The following is a 5,185-nucleotide window of genomic DNA, read 5'->3' on the forward strand; positions in this document are numbered from 1 at the left end:
AAAACAACTTACTATAAATTGTAAGGGTAAAATATCCTGTAAGAGTTTTCCCTCTGCGCTCTTGAGTATTGTCTCTCAGGGAACCCACCCAGGATGACAGGAAGATAAAAATTAGATTGAGGCCTTTTACACTGTTTTGACTGTTCATATCCTCCCTGTGTGTTATTTACATTAACAAATTCAGTTTTCTACCTCAAAAAGACAGCTGGTTAACAAAATGCTGTTGAACAAAAGAGATCTCTTAGGCATGGTTACACTGTCAGGTTATCCCAGATTAGAATCACAGATAACAGTGATCTAGCTATAGAACTATGTTACTCAATGGAGATTGTGATCCAAATTTGTAAGTGTTTTCCAACAAGCCCTTTTAAAAAATAACTGTGAATTAGTTCCCCAACTCCTAATGTGCTTGTGTTTATTTTCTTCTGTAGTTTTTTTCTTTAGCATAAAACCTTTTTTTTTTTTTTTTGGCTTGAAATGAAATAGGTATTATTTACTCTAAGTGAAGTGAAAAATTGGGGCTAATTTCTCAATTACTTTCCATCATAAAATACTTCATTCCAGGTATCCCCAAGGTTAAATTTTATTTTCTCCACAAGGTTAAATTTAATGTCAACACAGACTATCAGAAAAATAACCCCATTTCTTCCATTTGCTTTACATGTATAAATTCAGTCTTTACTTAATCTTTTTTTTTTTGGTAGAACACTAAATAAAATGTGACGCAAAGTCTGTATTTCTCCAATATGTAGTTGATGTTTGATGAAAAACTTGGCAACTTAATTCCCATAAAAATGATTAAGTAGAATTATACTGGCAAGACTCGGCTATCACGTAATGTTTGGGAGAGTGGATAGGAAGGAAGAGAGGGAAAAGGAAAGTCTCTTGTTTTTTTTCTCTCTTTCTCTCATCATATAATGTTTTCTATGAGAATCTTCCATAATCAAAATTTAGGTCCTAAAGATTTAAGCATGAAACACATGGAGTTTATTCTTTGTGATCATTCTGATATAGATTGCTTTGTTTTCCTTAGAGTCACTTTCCTAGTAAATTAAATTGTATTACTAATTTTTTGCTCATTATCAATACTTTTTTTCCCTCAGTTTTCTACTGGTGCAACTCTAAGTAAAGGATATACTTTGAAAATCATTAGATTTGAACCAGAAAATAGAAATTATTTGCAGAGAATATTGTATTTCTCTTCATTTTGAAAATCTTTCAGAACTGAACTATAGCATTCTTGATGCATATATATAATTAATATTTGAGGATTTCCCTTCTTACTTGATGGAGTTCAGGACATGCTAACCCCAAATATGGCACTTTGGCATAGTGAATATTTTAAGCTGAAGGAGTTTGAGAAAATGGCAGAAGCAGAAAGGTCACTCTGATCTTCCCCCCAATCTTTCTCTGTTGAAACAGATCATAAAATTCTGAGGTAAGAGGTGCCCTTCCTATGCCAGAGAAAAGGAGCATCCTTATCTCTGAATACAAAGATGCCCCAAGAAGAATCCTAACAAACAAGCCATACTAAATCTTCCTATTTACTATAATTGCCTCATACTCTCCTTGGGAAAAATTAGTACTCTAATAAAAGACAAATAGAGAAACATCCCATGGTTGTGGATAAAAGTTCTTGATGTTATACCGATGACAATACTATGTCTATTTTTCTATAAATTTATTGCACAAACCAATTAAGATCCACTTAGATATTTGAGGAACACAATAAAGTTACTTAAAAAGTTGTTTGAAAAACAGAAGTCCACAAATAACTACAACCTTAAAAATGAAGAAATTAACAGGGAGAATTTGTTCTATCAGATTTTTAAAATTAAAGTCGGGGTGCCTGGGTGGCCCAGTAAGTTAAGCATCCGGCTTCGGCTCAGGTCATGATCTCATATCTCGTGAGTTCGAACCCCGCATTAGGCTCTGTGCTGACAGCTCAGAGCCTGGAGCCTGCTTCAGATTCTGTGTCTCCCTCTGTCTCTGTCCCTCCCCCACTCATGTTCTGTCTATCTCTATATGTCAAGAATAAATAAACATTAAAAACTGTAGAAAAAATAAAATTAGGTTAAAGTATAATTAACATACAATGTCGTATTAGTTTCAGGTGTACCGTATGACTCAACGTTTTATGCATGACCCAGTGCTCATCATGATAAGTATATTCTTAATCTTTATCTAGTCCACCCCCCAAACATGGAACACTTCACGACTTTGCATGTCATCCTTATGCAGGGGCCATGCTAATCTCTGTATTGTTCCAATTTTCGGGTGTGTGCTGCTAAAGAGAGCACTGTCCTTTAAGATTTTAAGACATATATTCTGAAATGCAGGACCTGGATCCTATGCTTTCACATGGAAAAATAGTAAGGATCCCACTAACTTCCTTTCAGATCCCAAGGAGGACAGCCCAAGGAAAAGGTACAGAATGAAATAAAAGCCTAAAAGTCTGTGTCCCCACTTGTGAGGTAAAGTAATTCCACGCTAGTGAAAATGTGAACTGATGAAGATCAGCCATTTACCAGTGAGTTTAGCAACTCTTTCAACCTTGAATAATAACACATGGAGTGGGGCAGAGGTTCTCTTATACACCAAAGGGTGGAAATGATGGAACATCATCTCTGAAGTGAGTGTGGGAGCATGAGGATTGAGGGAAATGAGATCCTTCTATAAAAATATTCTATCATGAGGGTGTGTCATAAGTCACTGAGCCATTTTCAGATTCTTGAAAAATCACTTTGTGCCTAATTGTTTAGCATAAATAATACTGTGATATATTGGTAAATTTAAAGTATTTGATACCTGTTTCTGTCAGTCTGTCCATCTATCTACATTGTTTGCAAAAATACACACACACACACACACACACACACACACACACACACACAAAGAACCTTAACTATCCTTTTACATAAATACATGTAAGATGGCCATTTACTTGCATGATGAGCAGGCTCACATTTGTCCTGAGTAAGATTAGTATAGTTCACTTTGCCCAGTAGCTTTCTTTCCACCTGTTTTTCATTAGTATTGACTCTGAGGTCAATAGCCTAGATGTGACAATCAAAAGGCACCACTTTGATTCTTTCATTAATACTTACCTAGGTGACTGAGACCTGCTTAGAATCTCAAGATGCTATGAGAGGACAAGATTCACAGAGGAGAAAACAACTCAAGGCCAATATCGGATCAAGGATTTTGCTATTGTTCATAGTTGTTCTAGAGTCTGGCCTAAATTTGGCAAAACTGCCTTTTTTTTTTTAGCATTAGGATTATCCTGTCCCCAACTCACCATGGAATTTTAACTTAATATACTAAGGCTAGATTAAAGCAAATGTAATTCCTGTACTTACTCAGACTCCCTTCCTCCTTTTTCTTAATATTTCCACCCAAAGTCTACCATTCTCAGCTTGGTTGTCTGTGGAAAAGTATTTTTAAATATTCTAGAGTCAGCCTCCTTTTTGCCCTCTCAAAAAGTATTTTATAAAGCTAAAAAGATGACTACTTAAGTTATTAATACCTGTCTTTTATTTAATTACTTCACTCACTCATTCAATAAATATTTTAAAAAATTGTTTTAATGTTTATTCATTTTTGAGAGAGAAGACAGTGTGGGCAAGGGAGGGACAGAGAGAGAGGCAGACACAGAATCTGAAGCAGGCTCCAGGCTCCAAGCTGTCAGCACAGAGCCCAACACGATGCCCAAACCCACGAACAGTGGGATCATGACCTGAGCTGAAAGTCAGATGCTTAAGTGACTGAGCCACCCAGGTGCCCCATTCATTCAATAAATATTTAAAGGAGGACTTCATTTGCCACTCAGAGTGCTTGATCTGTTGGTAAAAAAAAAATAGCCAAGATCTGTGCTCTATGAAGCTGATATAAAACAGATAAATAATTACAAAGTGTAATGAATGAATGTTATGAAGTAAATAAAAATGGAGCTGAGATAGAAAATTACAGAAAGGAATGATTTTGGATGGGGCATTTTCATTGGGAAATCCAAGTGGGGAAGACCATGTGATACATTTTTTTCTGATGTAAATAAATACATTCATTTAAACTTCAGTAAGAAATCATCAAAATATGAATATAGCACATGAGTATTATTTAATGAATTAGTAGAGATAAATTTATCACAATTCTATCAATTCATCTTGATGCATCAGATAAAAGTTCCAAAGTTCTAAACAAAGACTTGTCTTGATGATATTATCAGTAATTGACAATAACATATTTGGACCATCTCATTTTAATCATGCACTAAGTCTGGCATGTTCCCAACTAGCACCACATCAAGAAGTTTGAACTGCTCTGGGAAGGAATTCCAAGAATGGGACACCCAAGGGCTAGGATCTGAGATGTTCAGCAGAGAAGCTCTACTGCAGGAGAGCCAAATCACTACTCTCTACTGCTTAACCAAGGATCCCAAGAGTTATACGTGTATTTATGTGTACCCGTGTGTGTGTGTGTGTGTGTGTGTGTGTGTGTGTGTGTGTAGAGAAGCTATTGAGACTGTGCTCTACAAGTGTAATCTGAAGATAGTGAAAATCTGACACAATTTAGAGAAGGCAGTATTTCTTGTGTGCATCCAAAATTATTTTAGCAAATCAGTCATTTATAAATAACTGCATCACATCTTTCAGTATTTCTGTATCTAAATACTAAACATGAAGCACAAAAGATGCCTTAATGCACACCAAGTTCATATAAAGCTGTAAAATGCCATTTTTGGAAGACGAACTGCATTTGCTCTGGAGCCTTGCACACACATGCATAAAAACACCCCCAGCAAATATCTGCAGCCACTCAAACACATACAACCTCCTGTGGTTTCTCCGTATATCAGACGCACCTGGGATGATTTGAAGATTATTTTTTAAGAAGGCATCTAGCTTACATTTTTAGAATGTAAGTTCCAGCCAATAGATGAGCTAAATGATCCTTTATTGCCACACAGCTCTTATTACCTCTCCAAGAAATCAGCAGTGTAAATATTCCACCCTGTGTCAACTAACACAGAAACTGGTAGAGTGAGGTTGCTGGAAACTTGGCATGCTGTGTAAATTCACAAGAATCCATCAAGCTCTTCTATTATTTATACTGTAAGATTTGTAAGCTGTCTGTAGAGTAACAGGTGTAGCCCCTATGGGTCAACAACCACCTGAATAATGCATGG

The 5,185-nt window shown here is 36.1% G+C and overlaps 1 non-coding gene across 1 annotated transcript; it reads right to left on the bottom strand.

Annotated features, from left to right (window-relative positions):
• Positions 1-2,196: 2,196 nt before the first annotated feature.
• On the bottom strand, positions 2,197-2,300 carry LOC125165007 (U6 spliceosomal RNA). The gene has a single exon (XR_007151916.1). It is a non-coding gene; the product is annotated as a U6 spliceosomal RNA (small nuclear RNA).
• Positions 2,301-5,185: the final 2,885 nt, after the last annotated feature.

Source organism: Prionailurus viverrinus, chromosome B1 (genome assembly GCF_022837055.1).
Source record: "Prionailurus viverrinus isolate Anna chromosome B1, UM_Priviv_1.0, whole genome shotgun sequence".
Lineage (NCBI taxonomy): Eukaryota > Metazoa > Chordata > Mammalia > Carnivora > Felidae > Prionailurus > Prionailurus viverrinus.